At 45.3% G+C, this 23,016-nt stretch overlaps 33 non-coding genes across 33 annotated transcripts; 17 read left to right on the plus strand and 16 right to left on the minus strand.

Moving 5' to 3' along the window:
- Positions 1-6: 6 nt before the first annotated feature.
- On the plus strand, positions 7-125 carry LOC134621692 (5S ribosomal RNA). The gene has a single exon (XR_010092439.1). It is a non-coding gene; the product is annotated as a 5S ribosomal RNA (ribosomal RNA).
- Positions 126-973: 848 nt separating this feature from the next.
- On the minus strand, positions 974-1,092 carry LOC134621973 (5S ribosomal RNA). The gene has a single exon (XR_010092684.1). It is a non-coding gene; the product is annotated as a 5S ribosomal RNA (ribosomal RNA).
- Positions 1,093-1,449: 357 nt separating this feature from the next.
- LOC134621455 (5S ribosomal RNA) lies at positions 1,450-1,568 on the plus strand. Its single transcript, XR_010092213.1, has one exon. It is a non-coding gene; the product is annotated as a 5S ribosomal RNA (ribosomal RNA).
- An 848-nt stretch (positions 1,569-2,416) lies between these two features.
- LOC134621974 (5S ribosomal RNA) lies at positions 2,417-2,535 on the minus strand. Its single transcript, XR_010092685.1, has one exon. It is a non-coding gene; the product is annotated as a 5S ribosomal RNA (ribosomal RNA).
- A 357-nt stretch (positions 2,536-2,892) lies between these two features.
- LOC134621456 (5S ribosomal RNA) lies at positions 2,893-3,011 on the plus strand. Its single transcript, XR_010092214.1, has one exon. It is a non-coding gene; the product is annotated as a 5S ribosomal RNA (ribosomal RNA).
- Positions 3,012-3,859: 848 nt separating this feature from the next.
- On the minus strand, positions 3,860-3,978 carry LOC134621975 (5S ribosomal RNA). Its single transcript, XR_010092686.1, has one exon. It is a non-coding gene; the product is annotated as a 5S ribosomal RNA (ribosomal RNA).
- A 357-nt stretch (positions 3,979-4,335) lies between these two features.
- On the plus strand, positions 4,336-4,454 carry LOC134621693 (5S ribosomal RNA). The gene has a single exon (XR_010092440.1). It is a non-coding gene; the product is annotated as a 5S ribosomal RNA (ribosomal RNA).
- Positions 4,455-5,302: 848 nt separating this feature from the next.
- Positions 5,303-5,421, minus strand: LOC134621977 (5S ribosomal RNA). The gene has a single exon (XR_010092688.1). It is a non-coding gene; the product is annotated as a 5S ribosomal RNA (ribosomal RNA).
- Positions 5,422-5,778: 357 nt separating this feature from the next.
- On the plus strand, positions 5,779-5,897 carry LOC134621457 (5S ribosomal RNA). Its single transcript, XR_010092215.1, has one exon. It is a non-coding gene; the product is annotated as a 5S ribosomal RNA (ribosomal RNA).
- A 674-nt stretch (positions 5,898-6,571) lies between these two features.
- LOC134621978 (5S ribosomal RNA) lies at positions 6,572-6,690 on the minus strand. The gene has a single exon (XR_010092689.1). It is a non-coding gene; the product is annotated as a 5S ribosomal RNA (ribosomal RNA).
- A 357-nt stretch (positions 6,691-7,047) lies between these two features.
- LOC134621458 (5S ribosomal RNA) lies at positions 7,048-7,166 on the plus strand. The gene has a single exon (XR_010092216.1). It is a non-coding gene; the product is annotated as a 5S ribosomal RNA (ribosomal RNA).
- A 674-nt stretch (positions 7,167-7,840) lies between these two features.
- Positions 7,841-7,959, minus strand: LOC134621979 (5S ribosomal RNA). Its single transcript, XR_010092690.1, has one exon. It is a non-coding gene; the product is annotated as a 5S ribosomal RNA (ribosomal RNA).
- Positions 7,960-8,316: 357 nt separating this feature from the next.
- On the plus strand, positions 8,317-8,435 carry LOC134621658 (5S ribosomal RNA). The gene has a single exon (XR_010092407.1). It is a non-coding gene; the product is annotated as a 5S ribosomal RNA (ribosomal RNA).
- A 674-nt stretch (positions 8,436-9,109) lies between these two features.
- LOC134621980 (5S ribosomal RNA) lies at positions 9,110-9,228 on the minus strand. The gene has a single exon (XR_010092691.1). It is a non-coding gene; the product is annotated as a 5S ribosomal RNA (ribosomal RNA).
- A 357-nt stretch (positions 9,229-9,585) lies between these two features.
- LOC134621694 (5S ribosomal RNA) lies at positions 9,586-9,704 on the plus strand. The gene has a single exon (XR_010092441.1). It is a non-coding gene; the product is annotated as a 5S ribosomal RNA (ribosomal RNA).
- Positions 9,705-10,552: 848 nt separating this feature from the next.
- Positions 10,553-10,671, minus strand: LOC134621981 (5S ribosomal RNA). The gene has a single exon (XR_010092692.1). It is a non-coding gene; the product is annotated as a 5S ribosomal RNA (ribosomal RNA).
- Positions 10,672-11,028: 357 nt separating this feature from the next.
- Positions 11,029-11,147, plus strand: LOC134621695 (5S ribosomal RNA). The gene has a single exon (XR_010092442.1). It is a non-coding gene; the product is annotated as a 5S ribosomal RNA (ribosomal RNA).
- An 848-nt stretch (positions 11,148-11,995) lies between these two features.
- On the minus strand, positions 11,996-12,114 carry LOC134621982 (5S ribosomal RNA). Its single transcript, XR_010092693.1, has one exon. It is a non-coding gene; the product is annotated as a 5S ribosomal RNA (ribosomal RNA).
- A 357-nt stretch (positions 12,115-12,471) lies between these two features.
- Positions 12,472-12,590, plus strand: LOC134621697 (5S ribosomal RNA). Its single transcript, XR_010092443.1, has one exon. It is a non-coding gene; the product is annotated as a 5S ribosomal RNA (ribosomal RNA).
- An 848-nt stretch (positions 12,591-13,438) lies between these two features.
- LOC134621983 (5S ribosomal RNA) lies at positions 13,439-13,557 on the minus strand. Its single transcript, XR_010092694.1, has one exon. It is a non-coding gene; the product is annotated as a 5S ribosomal RNA (ribosomal RNA).
- Positions 13,558-13,914: 357 nt separating this feature from the next.
- On the plus strand, positions 13,915-14,033 carry LOC134621729 (5S ribosomal RNA). Its single transcript, XR_010092473.1, has one exon. It is a non-coding gene; the product is annotated as a 5S ribosomal RNA (ribosomal RNA).
- An 848-nt stretch (positions 14,034-14,881) lies between these two features.
- Positions 14,882-15,000, minus strand: LOC134621984 (5S ribosomal RNA). The gene has a single exon (XR_010092695.1). It is a non-coding gene; the product is annotated as a 5S ribosomal RNA (ribosomal RNA).
- Positions 15,001-15,357: 357 nt separating this feature from the next.
- LOC134621460 (5S ribosomal RNA) lies at positions 15,358-15,476 on the plus strand. Its single transcript, XR_010092217.1, has one exon. It is a non-coding gene; the product is annotated as a 5S ribosomal RNA (ribosomal RNA).
- A 674-nt stretch (positions 15,477-16,150) lies between these two features.
- On the minus strand, positions 16,151-16,269 carry LOC134621985 (5S ribosomal RNA). The gene has a single exon (XR_010092696.1). It is a non-coding gene; the product is annotated as a 5S ribosomal RNA (ribosomal RNA).
- Positions 16,270-16,626: 357 nt separating this feature from the next.
- LOC134621461 (5S ribosomal RNA) lies at positions 16,627-16,745 on the plus strand. The gene has a single exon (XR_010092218.1). It is a non-coding gene; the product is annotated as a 5S ribosomal RNA (ribosomal RNA).
- A 674-nt stretch (positions 16,746-17,419) lies between these two features.
- Positions 17,420-17,538, minus strand: LOC134621986 (5S ribosomal RNA). The gene has a single exon (XR_010092697.1). It is a non-coding gene; the product is annotated as a 5S ribosomal RNA (ribosomal RNA).
- A 357-nt stretch (positions 17,539-17,895) lies between these two features.
- Positions 17,896-18,014, plus strand: LOC134621659 (5S ribosomal RNA). Its single transcript, XR_010092408.1, has one exon. It is a non-coding gene; the product is annotated as a 5S ribosomal RNA (ribosomal RNA).
- An 848-nt stretch (positions 18,015-18,862) lies between these two features.
- Positions 18,863-18,981, minus strand: LOC134621988 (5S ribosomal RNA). The gene has a single exon (XR_010092699.1). It is a non-coding gene; the product is annotated as a 5S ribosomal RNA (ribosomal RNA).
- Positions 18,982-19,338: 357 nt separating this feature from the next.
- Positions 19,339-19,457, plus strand: LOC134621730 (5S ribosomal RNA). Its single transcript, XR_010092474.1, has one exon. It is a non-coding gene; the product is annotated as a 5S ribosomal RNA (ribosomal RNA).
- An 848-nt stretch (positions 19,458-20,305) lies between these two features.
- Positions 20,306-20,424, minus strand: LOC134621989 (5S ribosomal RNA). Its single transcript, XR_010092700.1, has one exon. It is a non-coding gene; the product is annotated as a 5S ribosomal RNA (ribosomal RNA).
- A 357-nt stretch (positions 20,425-20,781) lies between these two features.
- Positions 20,782-20,900, plus strand: LOC134621681 (5S ribosomal RNA). The gene has a single exon (XR_010092428.1). It is a non-coding gene; the product is annotated as a 5S ribosomal RNA (ribosomal RNA).
- Positions 20,901-21,748: 848 nt separating this feature from the next.
- LOC134621990 (5S ribosomal RNA) lies at positions 21,749-21,867 on the minus strand. Its single transcript, XR_010092701.1, has one exon. It is a non-coding gene; the product is annotated as a 5S ribosomal RNA (ribosomal RNA).
- Positions 21,868-22,224: 357 nt separating this feature from the next.
- On the plus strand, positions 22,225-22,343 carry LOC134621615 (5S ribosomal RNA). The gene has a single exon (XR_010092366.1). It is a non-coding gene; the product is annotated as a 5S ribosomal RNA (ribosomal RNA).
- The last annotated feature ends 673 nt before the right edge of the window (positions 22,344-23,016 follow it).

The raw sequence follows: 23,016 nt of genomic DNA on the forward strand, positions 1-23,016 counted from the left end.
TCCCTCGCTTACGGCCATACCGCCCTGAACACGCCCGATCTCGTCTGATCTCGGCAGCCAAGCAGGACCGGGCCTGGTCAGTACTTGGATGGGTGACCGCCTGGGAATACCGGGTGCTGTAAGCTTTTGCACTTCAACACGCAAATGACAGTTTAAATATTGAAACGAATCTGAGGCACTCTTTTAGCTCATTTTCTAATAGGATGGTTAGTGAGTCTTGCGCAAAGAGCTCTCCCACTGATGTAGTAATGTCAAAATCTTCAAGCGTTATATCAATATCACTGTACATGCACAGAGCACCTGTAGATGTTTTTGTGCACACACTCACAAATGTTTATGACGTGAAGTTTGCAGCATTGAGTATGCATTACAGCTGTGCTGTCATGTGCAGGTATTAAAAAAAATAGAAACCAATCAATATCCTTCACTCTAAATTGTTTTTTAAATCACAACAAAATGGGTTACAGTATCTACATGAACCCCGTTGTCGAGGAAGCCTCTCACTTACGGCCATACCACGCCTGAGCTCATCTGACCTCTGAAGCTAAGCAGGGGCTGTCCTGGATAGTAGCATCACCTTCACCTTGCTCCATGTTAGAAACTCCATGATATCGTGTTCCCTGCTCAGGGTATCACATTGATGCGCATTTACGCAGTATTCTTCGGGACCGCAGCCAGCAGCCAATAAGAATTAAAACTCGTTGCTCATGGGTGTCAGGTGGACACTGTGCCTGCTGCACACTACAAGGTTAACAAGTTCCTCACTACTGAGCCCAGACGGACTAGCCATAGACATTTTCTGCATTTACGGAATAAATAAGTTTGTGCATTTCCTAAATATTTCGTTCTTGTTGTTTTTTTGTTTTACACAAAAGCGAAAGGCAATCAGGAGCGTTGTCACGAAGCCTTTCCTGAAGCTGCCTCCACTGAGTGAGCAGCAGCGCCCTCTGCCGTTTGTGTGTTGAAGTGCAAAAGCTTACAGCACCTGGTATTCCCAGGCGGTCTCCCATCCAAGTACTGACCAGGCCCGACCCTGCTTAGCTTCCGAGATCAGACGAGATCGGGCGTGTTCAGGGTGGTATGGCCGTAAGCGAGTGAAGCCCGCTATAAAAGACCTTTTATAGGCTGCAAATGTCACAGCGTTTAAACTATAGTATTGTGCTAAACTTCATGTGTTACAGCGAGAACATGCAAACCTTTGTTGTTAACTGCAGCTTCAACATTGAGCTGCAAAAATGCTTTTCCCGCAGTAACATCACGATAATAACACATGTTAGGTTCTCACAGCACAGTGTTAAAGTGACAGCGAGCACACAGTGTGTTAGGACCATTTGGAAGTCCAACATTTTTGCGGTTTGGAGAATTCAGCTTGTATACAGAACATGAAAACGTAAGCATGACTGTGTCATCACAGCATGTATAAAATGGCTGTTTCTGAAGCGTTCCCTCGCTTACGGCCATACCGCCCTGAACACGCCCGATCTCGTCTGATCTCGGCAGCCAAGCAGGGCCGGGCCTGGTCAGTACTTGGATGGGTGACCGCCTGGGAATACCGGGTGCTGTAAGCTTTTGCACTTCAACACGCAAATGACAGTTTAAATATTGAAACGAATCTGAGGCACTCTTTTAGCTCATTTTCTAATAGGATGGTTAGTGAGTCTTGCGCAAAGAGCTCTCCCACTGATGTAGTAATGTCAAAATCTTCAAGCGTTATATCAATATCACTGTACATGCACAGAGCACCTGTAGATGTTTTTGTGCACACACTCACAAATGTTTATGACGTGAAGTTTGCAGCATTGAGTATGCATTACAGCTGTGCTGTCATGTGCAGGTATTAAAAAAAATAGAAACCAATCAATATCCTTCACTCTAAATTGTTTTTTAAATCACAACAAAATGGGTTACAGTATCTACATGAACCCCGTTGTCGAGGAAGCCTCTCACTTACGGCCATACCACGCCTGAGCTCATCTGACCTCTGAAGCTAAGCAGGGGCTGTCCTGGATAGTAGCATCACCTTCACCTTGCTCCATGTTAGAAACTCCATGATATCGTGTTCCCTCCTCAGGGTATCACATTGATGCGCATTTACGCAGTATTCTTCGGGACCGCAGCCAGCAGCCAATAAGAATTAAAACTCGTTGCTCATGGGTGTCAGGTGGACACTGTGCCTGCTGCACACTACAAGGTTAACAAGTTCCTCACTACTGAGCCCAGACGGACTAGCCATAGACATTTTCTGCATTTACGGAATAAATAAGTTTGTGCATTTCCTAAATATTTCGTTCTTGTTGTTTTTTTGTTTTACACAAAAGCGAAAGGCAATCAGGAGCGTTGTCACGAAGCCTTTCCTGAAGCTGCCTCCACTGAGTGAGCAGCAGCGCCCTCTGCCGTTTGTGTGTTGAAGTGCAAAAGCTTACAGCACCTGGTATTCCCAGGCGGTCTCCCATCCAAGTACTGACCAGGCCCGACCCTGCTTAGCTTCCGAGATCAGACGAGATCGGGCGTGTTCAGGGTGGTATGGCCGTAAGCGAGTGAAGCCCGCTATAAAAGACCTTTTATAGGCTGCAAATGTCACAGCGTTTAAACTATAGTATTGTGCTAAACTTCATGTGTTACAGCGAGAACATGCAAACCTTTGTTGTTAACTGCAGCTTCAACATTGAGCTGCAAAAATGCTTTTCCCGCAGTAACATCACGATAATAACACATGTTAGGTTCTCACAGCACAGTGTTAAAGTGACAGCGAGCACACAGTGTGTTAGGACCATTTGGAAGTCCAACATTTTTGCGGTCTGGAGAATTCAGCTTGTATACAGAACATGAAAACGTAAGCATGACTGTGTCATCACAGCATGTATAAAAAGGCTGTTTCTGAAGCGTTCCCTCGCTTACGGCCATACCGCCCTGAACACGCCCGATCTCGTCTGATCTCGGCAGCCAAGCAGGGCCGGGCCTGGTCAGTACTTGGATGGGTGACCGCCTGGGAATACCGGGTGCTGTAAGCTTTTGCACTTCAACACGCAAATGACAGTTTAAATATTGAAACGAATCTGAGGCACTCTTTTAGCTCATTTTCTAATAGGATGGTTAGTGAGTCTTGCGCAAAGAGCTCTCCCACTGATGTAGTAATGTCAAAATCTTCAAGCGTTATATCAATATCACTGTACATGCACAGAGCACCTGTAGATGTTTTTGTGCACACACTCACAAATGTTTATGACGTGAAGTTTGCAGCATTGAGTATGCATTACAGCTGTGCTGTCATGTGCAGGTATTAAAAAAAATAGAAACCAATCAATATCCTTCACTCTAAATTGTTTTTTAAATCACAACAAAATGGGTTACAGTATCGACATGAACCCCGTTGTCGAGGAAGCCTCTCACTTACGGCCATACCACGCCTGAGCTCATCTGACCTCTGAAGCTAAGCAGGGGCTGTCCTGGATAGTAGCATCACCTTCACCTTGCTCCATGTTAGAAACTCCATGATATCGTGTTCCCTGCTCAGGGTATCACATTGATGCGCATTTACGCAGTATTCTTCGGGACCGCAGCCAGCAGCCAATAAGAATTAAAACTCGTTGCTCATGGGTGTCAGGTGGACACTGTGCCTGCTGCACACTACAAGGTTAACAAGTTCCTCACTACTGAGCCCAGACGGACTAGCCATAGACATTTTCTGCATTTACGGAATAAATAAGTTTGTGCATTTCCTAAATATTTCGTTCTTGTTGTTTTTTTGTTTTACACAAAAGCGAAAGGCAATCAGGAGCGTTGTCACGAAGCCTTTCCTGAAGCTGCCTCCACTGAGTGAGCAGCAGCGCCCTCTGCCGTTTGTGTGTTGAAGTGCAAAAGCTTACAGCACCTGGTATTCCCAGGCGGTCTCCCATCCAAGTACTGACCAGGCCCGACCCTGCTTAGCTTCCGAGATCAGACGAGATCGGGCGTGTTCAGGGTGGTATGGCCGTAAGCGAGTGAAGCCCGCTATAAAAGACCTTTTATAGGCTGCAAATGTCACAGCGTTTAAACTATAGTATTGTGCTAAACTTCATGTGTTACAGCGAGAACATGCAAACCTTTGTTGTTAACTGCAGCTTCAACATTGAGCTGCAAAAATGCTTTTCCCGCAGTAACATCACGATAATAACACATGTTAGGTTCTCACAGCACAGTGTTAAAGTGACAGCGAGCACACAGTGTGTTAGGACCATTTGGAAGTCCAACATTTTTGCGGTTTGGAGAATTCAGCTTGTATACAGAACATGAAAACGTAAGCATGACTGTGTCATCACAGCATGTATAAAAAGGCTGTTTCTGAAGCGTTCCCTCGCTTACGGCCATACCGCCCTGAACACGCCCGATCTCGTCTGATCTCGGCAGCCAAGCAGGACCGGGCCTGGTCAGTACTTGGATGGGTGACCGCCTGGGAATACCGGGTGCTGTAAGCTTTTGCACTTCAACACGCAAATGACAGTTTAAATATTGAAACGAATCTGAGGCACTCTTTTAGCTCATTTTCTAATAGGATGGTTAGTGAGTCTTGCGCAAAGAGCTCTCCCACTGATGTAGTAATGTCAAAATCTTCAAGCGTTATATCAATATCACTGTACATGCACAGAGCACCTGTAGATGTTTTTGTGCACACACTCACAAATGTTTATGACGTGAAGTTTGCAGCATTGAGTATGCATTACAGCTGTGCTGTCATGTGCAGGTATTAAAAAAAATAGAAACCAATCAATATCCTTCACTCTAAATTGTTTTTTAAATCACAACAAAATGGGTTACAGTATCTACATGAACCCCGTTGTCGAGGAAGCCTCTCACTTACGGCCATACCACGCCTGAACTCATCTGACCTCTGAAGCTAAGCAGGGGCTGTCCTGGATAGTAGCATCACCTTCACCTTGCTCCATGTTAGAAACTCCATGATATCGTGTTCCCTGCTCAGGGTATCACATTGATGCGCATTTACGCAGTATTCTTCGGGACCGCAGCCAGCAGCCAATAAGAATTAAAACTCGTTGCTCATGGGTGTCAGGTGGACACTGTGCCTGCTGCACACTACAAGGTTAACAAGTTCCTCACTACTGAGCCCAGACGGACTAGCCATAGACATTTTCTGCATTTACGGAATAAATAAGTTTGTGCATTTCCTAAATATTTCGTTCTTGTTGTTTTTTTGTTTTACACAAAAGCGAAAGGCAATCAGGAGCGTTGTCACGAAGCCTTTCCTGAAGCTGCCTCCACTGAGTGAGCAGCAGCGCCCTCTGCCGTTTGTGTGTTGAAGTGCAAAAGCTTACAGCACCTGGTATTCCCAGGCGGTCTCCCATCCAAGTACTGACCAGGCCCGACCCTGCTTAGCTTCCGAGATCAGACGAGATCGGGCGTGTTCAGGGTGGTATGGCCGTAAGCGAGTGAAGCCCGCTATAAAAGACCTTTTATAGGCTGCAAATGTCACAGCGTTTAAACTATAGTATTGTGCTAAACTTCATGTGTTACAGCGAGAACATGCAAACCTTTGTTGTTAACTGCAGCTTCAACATTGAGCTGCAAAAATGCTTTTCCCGCAGTAACATCACGATAATAACACATGTTAGGTTCTCACAGCACAGTGTTAAAGTGACAGCGAGCACACAGTGTGTTAGGACCATTTGGAAGTCCAACATTTTTGCGGTTTGGAGAATTCAGCTTGTATACAGAACATGAAAACGTAAGCATGACTGTGTCATCGCAGCATGTATAAAAAGGCTGTTTCTGAAGCGTTCCCTCGCTTACGGCCATACCGCCCTGAACACGCCCGATCTCGTCTGATCTCGGCAGCCAAGCAGGGCCGGGCCTGGTCAGTACTTGGATGGGTGACCGCCTGGGAATACCGGGTGCTGTAAGCTTTTGCACTTCAACACGCAAATGACAGTTTAAATATTGAAACGAATCTGAGGCACTCTTTTAGCTCATTTTCTAATAGGATGGTTAGTGAGTCTTGCGCAAAGAGCTCTCCCACTGATGTAGTAATGTCAAAATCTTCAAGCGTTATATCAATATCACTGTACATGCACAGAGCACCTGTAGATGTTTTTGTGCACACACTCACAAATGTTTATGACGTGAAGTTTGCAGCATTGAGTATGCATTACAGCTGTGCTGTCATGTGCAGGTATTAAAAAAAATAGAAACCAATCAATATCCTTCACTCTAAATTGTTTTTTAAATCACAACAAAATGGGTTACAGTATCGACATGAACCCCGTTGTCGAGGACCGCAGCCAGCAGCCAATAAGAATTAAAACTCGTTGCTCATGGGTGTCAGGTGGACACTGTGCCTGCTGCACACTACAAGGTTAACAAGTTCCTCACTACTGAGCCCAGACGGACTAGCCATAGACATTTTCTGCATTTACGGAATAAATAAGTTTGTGCATTTCCTAAATATTTCGTTCTTGTTGTTTTTTTGTTTTACACAAAAGCGAAAGGCAATCAGGAGCGTTGTCACGAAGCCTTTCCTGAAGCTGCCTCCACTGAGTGAGCAGCAGCGCCCTCTGCCGTTTGTGTGTTGAAGTGCAAAAGCTTACAGCACCTGGTATTCCCAGGCGGTCTCCCATCCAAGTACTGACCAGGCCCGACCCTGCTTAGCTTCCGAGATCAGACGAGATCGGGCGTGTTCAGGGTGGTATGGCCGTAAGCGAGTGAAGCCCGCTATAAAAGACCTTTTATAGGCTGCAAATGTCACAGCGTTTAAACTATAGTATTGTGCTAAACTTCATGTGTTACAGCGAGAACATGCAAACCTTTGTTGTTAACTGCAGCTTCAACATTGAGCTGCAAAAATGCTTTTCCCGCAGTAACATCACGATAATAACACATGTTAGGTTCTCACAGCACAGTGTTAAAGTGACAGCGAGCACACAGTGTGTTAGGACCATTTGGAAGTCCAACATTTTTGCGGTTTGGAGAATTCAGCTTGTATACAGAACATGAAAACGTAAGCATGACTGTGTCATCGCAGCATGTATAAAAAGGCTGTTTCTGAAGCGTTCCCTCGCTTACGGCCATACCGCCCTGAACACGCCCGATCTCGTCTGATCTCGGCAGCCAAGCAGGGCCGGGCCTGGTCAGTACTTGGATGGGTGACCGCCTGGGAATACCGGGTGCTGTAAGCTTTTGCACTTCAACACGCAAATGACAGTTTAAATATTGAAACGAATCTGAGGCACTCTTTTAGCTCATTTTCTAATAGGATGGTTAGTGAGTCTTGCGCAAAGAGCTCTCCCACTGATGTAGTAATGTCAAAATCTTCAAGCGTTATATCAATATCACTGTACATGCACAGAGCACCTGTAGATGTTTTTGTGCACACACTCACAAATGTTTATGACGTGAAGTTTGCAGCATTGAGTATGCATTACAGCTGTGCTGTCATGTGCAGGTATTAAAAAAAATAGAAACCAATCAATATCCTTCACTCTAAATTGTTTTTTAAATCACAACAAAATGGGTTACAGTATCGACATGAACCCCGTTGTCGAGGACCGCAGCCAGCAGCCAATAAGAATTAAAACTCGTTGCTCATGGGTGTCAGGTGGACACTGTGCCTGCTGCACACTACAAGGTTAACAAGTTCCTCACTACTGAGCCCAGACGGACTAGCCATAGACATTTTCTGCATTTACGGAATAAATAAGTTTGTGCATTTCCTAAATATTTCGTTCTTGTTGTTTTTTTGTTTTACACAAAAGCGAAAGGCAATCAGGAGCGTTGTCACGAAGCCTTTCCTGAAGCTGCCTCCACTGAGTGAGCAGCAGCGCCCTCTGCCGTTTGTGTGTTGAAGTGCAAAAGCTTACAGCACCTGGTATTCCCAGGCGGTCTCCCATCCAAGTACTGACCAGGCCCGACCCTGCTTAGCTTCCGAGATCAGACGAGATCGGGCGTGTTCAGGGTGGTATGGCCGTAAGCGAGTGAAGCCCGCTATAAAAGACCTTTTATAGGCTGCAAATGTCACAGCGTTTAAACTATAGTATTGTGCTAAACTTCATGTGTTACAGCGAGAACATGCAAACCTTTGTTGTTAACTGCAGCTTCAACATTGAGCTGCAAAAATGCTTTTCCCGCAGTAACATCACGATAATAACACATGTTAGGTTCTCACAGCACAGTGTTAAAGTGACAGCGAGCACACAGTGTGTTAGGACCATTTGGAAGTCCAACATTTTTGCGGTTTGGAGAATTCAGCTTGTATACAGAACATGAAAACGTAAGCATGACTGTGTCATCACAGCATGTATAAAAAGGCTGTTTCTGAAGCGTTCCCTCGCTTATGGCCATACCGCCCTGAACACGCCCGATCTCGTCTGATCTCGGCAGCCAAGCAGGGCCGGGCCTGGTCAGTACTTGGATGGGTGACCGCCCGGGAATACCGGGTGCTGTAAGCTTTTGCACTTCAACACGCAAATGACAGTTTAAATATTGAAACGAATCTGAGGCACTCTTTTAGCTCATTTTCTAATAGGATGGTTAGTGAGTCTTGCGCAAAGAGCTCTCCCACTGATGTAGTAATGTCAAAATCTTCAAGCGTTATATCAATATCACTGTACATGCACAGAGCACCTGTAGATGTTTTTGTGCACACACTCACAAATGTTTATGACGTGAAGTTTGCAGCATTGAGTATGCATTACAGCTGTGCTGTCATGAGCAGGTATTAAAAAAAATAGAAACCAATCAATATCCTTCACTCTAAATTGTTTTTTAAATCACAACAAAATGGGTTACAGTATCGACATGAACCCCGTTGTCGAGGACCGCAGCCAGCAGCCAATAAGAATTAAAACTCGTTGCTCATGGGTGTCAGGTGGACACTGTGCCTGCTGCACACTACAAGGTTAACAAGTTCCTCACTACTGAGCCCAGACGGACTAGCCATAGACATTTTCTGCATTTACGGAATAAATAAGTTTGTGCATTTCCTAAATATTTCGTTCTTGTTGTTTTTTTGTTTTACACAAAAGCGAAAGGCAATCAGGAGCGTTGTCACGAAGCCTTTCCTGAAGCTGCCTCCACTGAGTGAGCAGCAGCGCCCTCTGCCGTTTGTGTGTTGAAGTGCAAAAGCTTACAGCACCTGGTATTCCCAGGCGGTCTCCCATCCAAGTACTGACCAGGCCCGACCCTGCTTAGCTTCCGAGATCAGACGAGATCGGGCGTGTTCAGGGTGGTATGGCCGTAAGCGAGTGAAGCCCGCTATAAAAGACCTTTTATAGGCTGCAAATGTCACAGCGTTTAAACTATAGTATTGTGCTAAACTTCATGTGTTACAGCGAGAACATGCAAACCTTTGTTGTTAACTGCAGCTTCAACATTGAGCTGCAAAAATGCTTTTCCCGCAGTAACATCACGATAATAACACATGTTAGGTTCTCACAGCACAGTGTTAAAGTGACAGCGAGCACACAGTGTGTTAGGACCATTTGGAAGTCCAACATTTTTGCGGTTTGGAGAATTCAGCTTGTATACAGAACATGAAAACGTAAGCATGACTGTGTCATCACAGCATGTATAAAAAGGCTGTTTCTGAAGCGTTCCCTCGCTTACGGCCATACCGCCCTGAACACGCCCGATCTCGTCTGATCTCGGCAGCCAAGCAGGACCGGGCCTGGTCAGTACTTGGATGGGTGACCGCCTGGGAATACCGGGTGCTGTAAGCTTTTGCACTTCAACACGCAAATGACAGTTTAAATATTGAAACGAATCTGAGGCACTCTTTTAGCTCATTTTCTAATAGGATGGTTAGTGAGTCTTGCGCAAAGAGCTCTCCCACTGATGTAGTAATGTCAAAATCTTCAAGCGTTATATCAATATCACTGTACATGCACAGAGCACCTGTAGATGTTTTTGTGCACACACTCACAAATGTTTATGACGTGAAGTTTGCAGCATTGAGTATGCATTACAGCTGTGCTGTCATGTGCAGGTATTAAAAAAAATAGAAACCAATCAATATCCTTCACTCTAAATTGTTTTTTAAATCACAACAAAATGGGTTACAGTATCTACATGAACCCCGTTGTCGAGGAAGCCTCTCACTTACGGCCATACCACGCCTGAGCTCATCTGACCTCTGAAGCTAAGCAGGGGCTGTCCTGGATAGTAGCATCACCTTCACCTTGCTCCATGTTAGAAACTCCATGATATCGTGTTCCCTGCTCAGGGTATCACATTGATGCGCATTTACGCAGTATTCTTCGGGACCGCAGCCAGCAGCCAATAAGAATTAAAACTCGTTGCTCATGGGTGTCAGGTGGACACTGTGCCTGCTGCACACTACAAGGTTAACAAGTTCCTCACTACTGAGCCCAGACGGACTAGCCATAGACATTTTCTGCATTTACGGAATAAATAAGTTTGTGCATTTCCTAAATATTTCGTTCTTGTTGTTTTTTTGTTTTACACAAAAGCGAAAGGCAATCAGGAGCGTTGTCACGAAGCCTTTCCTGAAGCTGCCTCCACTGAGTGAGCAGCAGCGCCCTCTGCCGTTTGTGTGTTGAAGTGCAAAAGCTTACAGCACCTGGTATTCCCAGGCGGTCTCCCATCCAAGTACTGACCAGGCCCGACCCTGCTTAGCTTCCGAGATCAGACGAGATCGGGCGTGTTCAGGGTGGTATGGCCGTAAGCGAGTGAAGCCCGCTATAAAAGACCTTTTATAGGCTGCAAATGTCACAGCGTTTAAACTATAGTATTGTGCTAAACTTCATGTGTTACAGCGAGAACATGCAAACCTTTGTTGTTAACTGCAGCTTCAACATTGAGCTGCAAAAATGCTTTTCCCGCAGTAACATCACGATAATAACACATGTTAGGTTCTCACAGCACAGTGTTAAAGTGACAGCGAGCACACAGTGTGTTAGGACCATTTGGAAGTCCAACATTTTTGCGGTTTGGAGAATTCAGCTTGTATACAGAACATGAAAACGTAAGCATGACTGTGTCATCACAGCATGTATAAAAAGGCTGTTTCTGAAGCGTTCCCTCGCTTACGGCCATACCGCCCTGAACACGCCCGATCTCGTCTGATCTCGGCAGCCAAGCAGGACCGGGCCTGGTCAGTACTTGGATGGGTGACCGCCTGGGAATACCGGGTGCTGTAAGCTTTTGCACTTCAACACGCAAATGACAGTTTAAATATTGAAACGAATCTGAGGCACTCTTTTAGCTCATTTTCTAATAGGATGGTTAGTGAGTCTTGCGCAAAGAGCTCTCCCACTGATGTAGTAATGTCAAAATCTTCAAGCGTTATATCAATATCACTGTACATGCACAGAGCACCTGTAGATGTTTTTGTGCACACACTCACAAATGTTTATGACGTGAAGTTTGCAGCATTGAGTATGCATTACAGCTGTGCTGTCATGTGCAGGTATTAAAAAAAATAGAAACCAATCAATATCCTTCACTCTAAATTGTTTTTTAAATCACAACAAAATGGGTTACAGTATCTACATGAACCCCGTTGTCGAGGAAGCCTCTCACTTACGGCCATACCACGCCTGAGCTCATCTGACCTCTGAAGCTAAGCAGGGGCTGTCCTGGATAGTAGCATCACCTTCACCTTGCTCCATGTTAGAAACTCCATGATATCGTGTTCCCTGCTCAGGGTATCACATTGATGCGCATTTACGCAGTATTCTTCGGGACCGCAGCCAGCAGCCAATAAGAATTAAAACTCGTTGCTCATGGGTGTCAGGTGGACACTGTGCCTGCTGCACACTACAAGGTTAACAAGTTCCTCACTACTGAGCCCAGACGGACTAGCCATAGACATTTTCTGCATTTACGGAATAAATAAGTTTGTGCATTTCCTAAATATTTCGTTCTTGTTGTTTTTTTGTTTTACACAAAAGCGAAAGGCAATCAGGAGCGTTGTCACGAAGCCTTTCCTGAAGCTGCCTCCACTGAGTGAGCAGCAGCGCCCTCTGCCGTTTGTGTGTTGAAGTGCAAAAGCTTACAGCACCTGGTATTCCCAGGCGGTCTCCCATCCAAGTACTGACCAGGCCCGACCCTGCTTAGCTTCCGAGATCAGACGAGATCGGGCGTGTTCAGGGTGGTATGGCCGTAAGCGAGTGAAGCCCGCTATAAAAGACCTTTTATAGGCTGCAAATGTCACAGCGTTTAAACTATAGTATTGTGCTAAACTTCATGTGTTACAGCGAGAACATGCAAACCTTTGTTGTTAACTGCAGCTTCAACATTGAGCTGCAAAAATGCTTTTCCCGCAGTAACATCACGATAATAACACATGTTAGGTTCTCACAGCACAGTGTTAAAGTGACAGCGAGCACACAGTGTGTTAGGACCATTTGGAAGTCCAACATTTTTGCGGTTTGGAGAATTCAGCTTGTATACAGAACATGAAAACGTAAGCATGACTGTGTCATCACAGCATGTATAAAAAGGCTGTTTCTGAAGCGTTCCCTCGCTTACGGCCATACCGCCCTGAACACGCCCGATCTCGTCTGATCTCGGCAGCCAAGCAGGACCGGGCCTGGTCAGTACTTGGATGGGTGACCGCCTGGGAATACCGGGTGCTGTAAGCTTTTGCACTTCAACACGCAAATGACAGTTTAAATATTGAAACGAATCTGAGGCACTCTTTTAGCTCATTTTCTAATAGGATGGTTAGTGAGTCTTGCGCAAAGAGCTCTCCCACTGATGTAGTAATGTCAAAATCTTCAAGCGTTATATCAATATCACTGTACATGCACAGAGCACCTGTAGATGTTTTTGTGCACACACTCACAAATGTTTATGACGTGAAGTTTGCAGCATTGAGTATGCATTACAGCTGTGCTGTCATGTGCAGGTATTAAAAAAAATAGAAACCAATCAATATCCTTCACTCTAAATTGTTTTTTAAATCACAACAAAATGGGTTACAGTATCTACATGAACCCCGTTGTCGAGGAAGCCTCTCACTTACGGCCATATCACGCCTGAGCTCATCTGACCTCTGAAGCTAAGCAGGGGCTGTCCTGGATAGTAGCATCACCTTCACCTTGCTCCATGTTAGAAACTCCATGATATCGTGTTCCCTGCTCAGGGTATCACATTGATGCGCATTTACGCAGTATTCTTCGGGACCGCAGCCAGCAGCCAATAAGAATTAAAACTCGTTGCTCATGGGTGTCAGGTGGACACTGTGCCTGCTGCACACTACAAGGTTAACAAGTTCCTCACTACTGAGCCCAGACGGACTAGCCATAGACATTTTCTGCATTTACGGAATAAATAAGTTTGTGCATTTCCTAAATATTTCGTTCTTGTTGTTTTTTTGTTTTACACAAAAGCGAAAGGCAATCAGGAGCGTTGTCACGAAGCCTTTCCTGAAGCTGCCTCCACTGAGTGAGCAGCAGCGCCCTCTGCCGTTTGTGTGTTGAAGTGCAAAAGCTTACAGCACCTGGTATTCCCAGGCGGTCTCCCATCCAAGTACTGACCAGGCCCGACCCTGCTTAGCTTCCGAGATCAGACGAGATCGGGCGTGTTCAGGGTGGTATGGCCGTAAGCGAGTGAAGCCCGCTATAAAAGACCTTTTATAGGCTGCAAATGTCACAGCGTTTAAACTATAGTATTGTGCTAAACTTCATGTGTTACAGCGAGAACATGCAAACCTTTGTTGTTAACTGCAGCTTCAACATTGAGCTGCAAAAATGCTTTTCCCGCAGTAACATCACGATAATAACACATGTTAGGTTCTCACAGCACAGTGTTAAAGTGACAGCGAGCACACAGTGTGTTAGGACCATTTGGAAGTCCAACATTTTTGCGGTTTGGAGAATTCAGCTTGTATACAGAACATGAAAACGTAAGCATGACTGTGTCATCACAGCATGTATAAAAAGGCTGTTTCTGAAGCGTTCCCTCGCTTACGGCCATACCGCCCTGAACACCCCCGATCTCGTCTGATCTCGGCAGCCAAGCAGGACCGGGCCTGGTCAGTACTTGGATGGGTGACCGCCTGGGAATACCGGGTGCTGTAAGCTTTTGCACTTCAACACGCAAATGACAGTTTAAATATTGAAACGAATCTGAGGCACTCTTTTAGCTCATTTTCTAATAGGATGGTTAGTGAGTCTTGCGCAAAGAGCTCTCCCACTGATGTAGTAATGTCAAAATCTTCAAGCGTTATATCAATATCACTGTACATGCACAGAGCACCTGTAGATGTTTTTGTGCACACACTCACAAATGTTTATGACGTGAAGTTTGCAGCATTGAGTATGCATTACAGCTGTGCTGTCATGTGCAGGTATTAAAAAAAATAGAAACCAATCAATATCCTTCACTCTAAATTGTTTTTTAAATCACAACAAAATGGGTTACAGTATCTACATGAACCCCGTTGTCGAGGAAGCCTCTCACTTACGGCCATACCACGCCTGAACTCATCTGACCTCTGAAGCTAAGCAGGGGCTGTCCTGGATAGTAGCATCACCTTCACCTTGCTCCATGTTAGAAACTCCATGATATCGTGGTCCCTCCTCAGGGTATCACATTGATGCGCATTTACGCAGTATTCTTCGGGACCGCAGCCAGCAGCCAATAAGAATTAAAACTCGTTGCTCATGGGTGTCAGGTGGACACTGTGCCTGCTGCACACTACAAGGTTAACAAGTTCCTCACTACTGAGCCCAGACGGACTAGCCATAGACATTTTCTGCATTTACGGAATAAATAAGTTTGTGCATTTCCTAAATATTTCGTTCTTGTTGTTTTTTTGTTTTACACAAAAGCGAAAGGCAATCAGGAGCGTTGTCACGAAGCCTTTCCTGAAGCTGCCTCCACTGAGTGAGCAGCAGCGCCCTCTGCCGTTTGTGTGTTGAAGTGCAAAAGCTTACAGCACCTGGTATTCCCAGGCGGTCTCCCATCCAAGTACTGACCAGGCCCGACCCTGCTTAGCTTCCGAGATCAGACGAGATCGGGCGTGTTCAGGGTGGTATGGCCGTAAGCGAGTGAAGCCCGCTATAAAAGACCTTTTATAGGCTGCAAATGTCACAGCGTTTAAACTATAGTATTGTGCTAAACTTCATGTGTTACAGCGAGAACATGCAAACCTTTGTTGTTAACTGCAGCTTCAACATTGAGCTGCAAAAATGCTTTTCCCGCAGTAACATCACGATAATAACACATGTTAGGTTCTCACAGCACAGTGTTAAAGTGACAGCGAGCACACAGTGTGTTAGGACCATTTGGAAGTCCAACATTTTTGCGGTTTGGAGAATTCAGCTTGTATACAGAACATGAAAACGTAAGCATGACTGTGTCATCACAGCATGTATAAAAAGGCTGTTTCTGAAGCGTTCCCTCGCTTACGGCCATACCGCCCTGAACACGCCCGATCTCGTCTGATCTCGGCAGCCAAGCAGGGCCGGGCCTGGTCAGTACTTGGATGGGTGACCGCCTGGGAATACCGGGTGCTGTAAGCTTTTGCACTTCAACACGCAAATGACAGTTTAAATATTGAAACGAATCTGAGGCACTCTTTTAGCTCATTTTCTAATAGGATGGTTAGTGAGTCTTGCGCAAAGAGCTCTCCCACTGATGTAGTAATGTCAAAATCTTCAAGCGTTATATCAATATCACTGTACATGCACAGAGCACCTGTAGATGTTTTTGTGCACACACTCACAAATGTTTATGACGTGAAGTTTGCAGCATTGAGTATGCATTACAGCTGTGCTGTCATGTGCAGGTATTAAAAAAAATAGAAACCAATCAATATCCTTCACTCTAAATTGTTTTTTAAATCACAACAAAATGGGTTACAGTATCGACATGAACCCCGTTGTCGAGGACCGCAGCCAGCAGCCAATAAGAATTAAAACTCGTTGCTCATGGGTGTCAGGTGGACACTGTGCCTGCTGCACACTACAAGGTTAACAAGTTCCTCACTACTGAGCCCAGACGGACTAGCCATAGACATTTTCTGCATTTACGGAATAAATAAGTTTGTGCATTTCCTAAATATTTCGTTCTTGTTGTTTTTTTGTTTTACACAAAAGCGAAAGGCAATCAGGAGCGTTGTCACGAAGCCTTTCCTGAAGCTGCCTCCACTGAGTGAGCAGCAGCGCCCTCTGCCGTTTGTGTGTTGAAGTGCAAAAGCTTACAGCACCTGGTATTCCCAGGCGGTCTCCCATCCAAGTACTGACCAGGCCCGACCCTGCTTAGCTTCCGAGATCAGACGAGATCGGGCGTGTTCAGGGTGGTATGGCCGTAAGCGAGTGAAGCCCGCTATAAAAGACCTTTTATAGGCTGCAAATGTCACAGCGTTTAAACTATAGTATTGTGCTAAACTTCATGTGTTACAGCGAGAACATGCAAACCTTTGTTGTTAACTGCAGCTTCAACATTGAGCTGCAAAAATGCTTTTCCCGCAGTAACATCACGATAATAACACATGTTAGGTTCTCACAGCACAGTGTTAAAGTGACAGCGAGCACACAGTGTGTTAGGACCATTTGGAAGTCCAACATTTTTGCGGTTTGGAGAATTCAGCTTGTATACAGAACATGAAAACGTAAGCATGACTGTGTCATCGCAGCATGTATAAAAAGGCTGTTTCTGAAGCGTTCCCTCGCTTACGGCCATACCGCCCTGAACACGCCCGATCTCGTCTGATCTCGGCAGCCAAGCAGGGCCGGGCCTGGTCAGTACTTGGATGGGTGACCGCCTGGGAATACCGGGTGCTGTAAGCTTTTGCACTTCAACACGCAAATGACAGTTTAAATATTGAAACGAATCTGAGGCACTCTTTTAGCTCATTTTCTAATAGGATGGTTAGTGAGTCTTGCGCAAAGAGCTCTCCCACTGATGTAGTAATGTCAAAATCTTCAAGCGTTATATCAATATCACTGTACATGCACAGAGCACCTGTAGATGTTTTTGTGCACACACTCACAAATGTTTATGACGTGAAGTTTGCAGCATTGAGTATGCATTACAGCTGTGCTGTCATGTGCAGGTATTAAAAAAAATAGAAACCAATCAATATCCTTCACTCTAAATTGTTTTTTAAATCACAACAAAATGGGTTACAGTATCGACATGAACCCCGTTGTCGAGGACCGCAGCCAGCAGCCAATAAGAATTAAAACTCGTTGCTCATGGGTGTCAGGTGGACACTGTGCCTGCTGCACACTACAAGGTTAACAAGTTCCTCACTACTGAGCCCAGACGGACTAGCCATAGACATTTTCTGCATTTACGGAATAAATAAGTTTGTGCATTTCCTAAATATTTCGTTCTTGTTGTTTTTTTGTTTTACACAAAAGCGAAAGGCAATCAGGAGCGTTGTCACGAAGCCTTTCCTGAAGCTGCCTCCACTGAGTGAGCAGCAGCGCCCTCTGCCGTTTGTGTGTTGAAGTGCAAAAGCTTACAGCACCTGGTATTCCCAGGCGGTCTCCCATCCAAGTACTGACCAGGCCCGACCCTGCTTAGCTTCCGAGATCAGACGAGATCGGGCGTGTTCAGGGTGGTATGGCCGTAAGCCAGTGAAGCCCGCTATAAAAGACCTTTTATAGGCTGCAAATGTCACAGCGTTTAAACTATAGTATTGTGCTAAACTTCATGTGTTACAGCGAGAACATGCAAACCTTTGTTGTTAACTGCAGCTTCAACATTGAGCTGCAAAAATGCTTTTCCCGCAGTAACATCACGATAATAACACATGTTAGGTTCTCACAGCACAGTGTTAAAGTGACAGCGAGCACACAGTGTGTTAGGACCATTTGGAAGTCCAACATTTTTGCGGTTTGGAGAATTCAGCTTGTATACAGAACATGAAAACGTAAGCATGACTGTGTCATCACAGCATGTATAAAAAGGCTGTTTCTGAAGCGTTCCCTCGCTTATGGCCATACCGCCCTGAACACGCCCGATCTCGTCTGATCTCGGCAGCCAAGCAGGGCCGGGCCTGGTCAGTACTTGGATGGGTGACCGCCCGGGAATACCGGGTGCTGTAAGCTTTTGCACTTCAACACGCAAATGACAGTTTAAATATTGAAACGAATCTGAGGCACTCTTTTAGCTCATTTTCTAATAGGATGGTTAGTGAGTCTTGCGCAAAGAGCTCTCCCACTGATGTAGTAATGTCAAAATCTTCAAGCGTTATATCAATATCACTGTACATGCACAGAGCACCTGTAGATGTTTTTGTGCACACACTCACAAATGTTTATGACGTGAAGTTTGCAGCATTGAGTATGCATTACAGCTGTGCTGTCATGAGCAGGTATTAAAAAAAATAGAAACCAATCAATATCCTTCACTCTAAATTGTTTTTTAAATCACAACAAAATGGGTTACAGTATCTACATGAACCCCGTTGTCGAGGAAGCCTCTCACTTACGGCCATACCACGCCTGAGCTCATCTGACCTCTGAAGCTAAGCAGGGGCTGTCCTGGATAGTAGCATCACCTTCACCTTGCTCCATGTTAGAAACTCCATGATATCGTGTTCCCTGCTCAGGGTATCACATTGATGCGCATTTACGCAGTATTCTTCGGGACCGCAGCCAGCAGCCAATAAGAATTAAAACTCGTTGCTCATGGGTGTCAGGTGGACACTGTGCCTGCTGCACACTACAAGGTTAACAAGTTCCTCACTACTGAGCCCAGACGGACTAGCCATAGACATTTTCTGCATTTACGGAATAAATAAGTTTGTGCATTTCCTAAATATTTCGTTCTTGTTGTTTTTTTGTTTTACACAAAAGCGAAAGGCAATCAGGAGCGTTGTCACGAAGCCTTTCCTGAAGCTGCCTCCACTGAGTGAGCAGCAGCGCCCTCTGCCGTTTGTGTGTTGAAGTGCAAAAGCTTACAGCACCTGGTATTCCCAGGCGGTCTCCCATCCAAGTACTGACCAGGCCCGACCCTGCTTAGCTTCCGAGATCAGACGAGATCGGGCGTGTTCAGGGTGGTATGGCCGTAAGCCAGTGAAGCCCGCTATAAAAGACCTTTTATAGGCTGCAAATGTCACAGCGTTTAAACTATAGTATTGTGCTAAACTTCATGTGTTACAGCGAGAACATGCAAACCTTTGTTGTTAACTGCAGCTTCAACATTGAGCTGCAAAAATGCTTTTCCCGCAGTAACATCACGATAATAACACATGTTAGGTTCTCACAGCACAGTGTTAAAGTGACAGCGAGCACACAGTGTGTTAGGACCATTTGGAAGTCCAACATTTTTGCGGTTTGGAGAATTCAGCTTGTATACAGAACATGAAAACGTAAGCATGACTGTGTCATCACAGCATGTATAAAAAGGCTGTTTCTGAAGCGTTCCCTCGCTTACGGCCATACCGCCCTGAACACCCCCGATCTCGTCTGATCTCGGCAGCCAAGCAGGACCGGGCCTGGTCAGTACTTGGATGGGTGACCGCCTGGGAATACCGGGTGCTGTAAGCTTTTGCACTTCAACACGCAAATGACAGTTTAAATATTGAAACGAATCTGAGGCACTCTTTTAGCTCATTTTCTAATAGGATGGTTAGTGAGTCTTGCGCAAAGAGCTCTCCCACTGATGTAGTAATGTCAAAATCTTCAAGCGTTATATCAATATCACTGTACATGCACAGAGCACCTGTAGATGTTTTTGTGCACACACTCACAAATGTTTATGACGTGAAGTTTGCAGCATTGAGTATGCATTACAGCTGTGCTGTCATGTGCAGGTATTAAAAAAAATAGAAACCAATCAATATCCTTCACTCTAAATTGTTTTTTAAATCACAACAAAATGGGTTACAGTATCTACATGAACCCCGTTGTCGAGGAAGCCTCTCACTTACGGCCATACCACGCCTGAACTCATCTGACCTCTGAAGCTAAGCAGGGGCTGTCCTGGATAGTAGCATCACCTTCACCTTGCTCCATGTTAGAAACTCCATGATATCGTGGTCCCTCCTCAGGGTATCACATTGATGCGCATTTACGCAGTATTCTTCGGGACCGCAGCCAGCAGCCAATAAGAATTAAAACTCGTTGCTCATGGGTGTCAGGTGGACACTGTGCCTGCTGCACACTACAAGGTTAACAAGTTCCTCACTACTGAGCCCAGACGGACTAGCCATAGACATTTTCTGCATTTACGGAATAAATAAGTTTGTGCATTTCCTAAATATTTCGTTCTTGTTGTTTTTTTGTTTTACACAAAAGCGAAAGGCAATCAGGAGCGTTGTCACGAAGCCTTTCCTGAAGCTGCCTCCACTGAGTGAGCAGCAGCGCCCTCTGCCGTTTGTGTGTTGAAGTGCAAAAGCTTACAGCACCTGGTATTCCCAGGCGGTCTCCCATCCAAGTACTGACCAGGCCCGACCCTGCTTAGCTTCCGAGATCAGACGAGATCGGGCGTGTTCAGGGTGGTATGGCCGTAAGCGAGTGAAGCCCGCTATAAAAGACCTTTTATAGGCTGCAAATGTCACAGCGTTTAAACTATAGTATTGTGCTAAACTTCATGTGTTACAGCGAGAACATGCAAACCTTTGTTGTTAACTGCAGCTTCAACATTGAGCTGCAAAAATGCTTTTCCCGCAGTAACATCACGATAATAACACATGTTAGGTTCTCACAGCACAGTGTTAAAGTGACAGCGAGCACACAGTGTGTTAGGACCATTTGGAAGTCCAACATTTTTGCGGTTTGGAGAATTCAGCTTGTATACAGAACATGAAAACGTAAGCATGACTGTGTCATCACAGCATGTATAAAAAGGCTGTTTCTGAAGCGTTCCCTCGCTTACGACCATACCGCCCTGAACACGCCCGATCTCGTCTGATCTCGGCAGCCAAGCAGGGCCGGGCCTGGTCAGTACTTGGATGGGTGACCGCCTGGGAATACCGGGTGCTGTAAGCTTTTGCACTTCAACACGCAAATGACAGTTTAAATATTGAAACGAATCTGAGGCACTCTTTTAGCTCATTTTCTAATAGGATGGTTAGTGAGTCTTGCGCAAAGAGCTCTCCCACTGATGTAGTAATGTCAAAATCTTCAAGCGTTATATCAATATCACTGTACATGCACAGAGCACCTGTAGATGTTTTTGTGCACACACTCACAAATGTTTATGACGTGAAGTTTGCAGCATTGAGTATGCATTACAGCTGTGCTGTCATGTGCAGGTATTAAAAAAAATAGAAACCAATCAATATCCTTCACTCTAAATTGTTTTTTAAATCACAACAAAATGGGTTACAGTATCTACATGAACCCCGTTGTCGAGGAAGCCTCTCACTTACGGCCATACCACGCCTGAGCTCATCTGACCTCTGAAGCTAAGCAGGGGCTGTCCTGGATAGTAGCATCACCTTCACCTTGCTCCATGTTAGAAACTCCATGATATCGTGTTCCCTGCTCAGGGTATCACATTGATGCGCATTTACGCAGTATTCTTCGGGACCGCAGCCAGCAGCCAATAAGAATTAAAACTCGTTGCTCATGGGTGTCAGGTGGACACTGTGCCTGCTGCACACTACAAGGTTAACAAGTTCCTCACTACTGAGCCCAGACGGACTAGCCATAGACATTTTCTGCATTTACGGAATAAATAAGTTTGTGCATTTCCTAAATATTTCGTTCTTGTTGTTTTTTTGTTTTACACAAAAGCGAAAGGCAATCAGGAGCGTTGTCACGAAGCCTTTCCTGAAGCTGCCTCCACTGAGTGAGCAGCAGCGCCCTCTGCCGTTTGTGTGTTGAAGTGCAAAAGCTTACAGCACCTGGTATTCCCAGGCGGTCTCCCATCCAAGTACTGACCAGGCCCGACCCTGCTTAGCTTCCGAGATCAGACGAGATCGGGCGTGTTCAGGGTGGTATGGCCGTAAGCCAGTGAAGCCCGCTATAAAAGACCTTTTATAGGCTGCAAATGTCACAGCGTTTAAACTATAGTATTGTGCTAAACTTCATGTGTTACAGCGAGAACATGCAAACCTTTGTTGTTAACTGCAGCTTCAACATTGAGCTGCAAAAATGCTTTTCCCGCAGTAACATCACGATAATAACACATGTTAGGTTCTCACAGCACAGTGTTAAAGTGACAGCGAGCACACAGTGTGTTAGGACCATTTGGAAGTCCAACATTTTTGCGGTTTGGAGAATTCAGCTTGTATACAGAACATGAAAACGTAAGCATGACTGTGTCATCACAGCATGTATAAAAAGGCTGTTTCTGAAGCGTTCCCTCGCTTACGGCCATACCGCCCTGAACACGCCCGATCTCGTCTGATCTCGGCAGCCAAGCAGGGACGGGCCTGGTCAGTACTTGGATGGGTGACCGCCCGGGAATACCGGGTGCTGTAAGCTTTTGCACTTCAACACGCAAATGACAGTTTAAATATTGAAATGAATCTGAGGCACTCTTTTAGCTCATTTTCTAATAGGATGGTTAGTGAGTCTTGCGCAAAGAGCTCTCCCACTGATGTAGTAATGTCAAAATCTTCAAGCGTTATATCAATATCACTGTACATGCACAGAGCACCTGTAGATGTTTTTGTGCACACACTCACAAATGTTTATGACGTGAAGTTTGCAGCATTGAGTATGCATTACAGCTGTGCTGTCATGTGCAGGTATTAAAAAAAATAGAAACCAATCAATATCCTTCACTCTAAATTGTTTTTTAAATCACAACAAAATGGGTTACAGTATCTACATGAACCCCGTTGTCGAGGAAGCCTCTCACTTACGGCCATACCACGCCTGAACTCATCTGACCTCTGAAGCTAAGCAGGGGCTGTCCTGGATAGTAGCATCACCTTCACCTTGCTCCATGTTAGAAACTCCATGATATCGTGGTCCCTCCTCAGGGTATCACATTGATGCGCATTTACGCAGTATTCTTCGGGACCGCAGCCAGCAGCCAATAAGAATTAAAACTCGTTGCTCATGGGTGTCAGGTGGACACTGTGCCTGCTGCACACTACAAGGTTAACAAGTTCCTCACTACTGAGCCCAGACGGACTAGCCATAGACATTT

Source organism: Pelmatolapia mariae, linkage group LG23, assembly GCF_036321145.2.
Source record: "Pelmatolapia mariae isolate MD_Pm_ZW linkage group LG23, Pm_UMD_F_2, whole genome shotgun sequence".
NCBI classification, from domain to species: domain Eukaryota; kingdom Metazoa; phylum Chordata; class Actinopteri; order Cichliformes; family Cichlidae; genus Pelmatolapia; species Pelmatolapia mariae.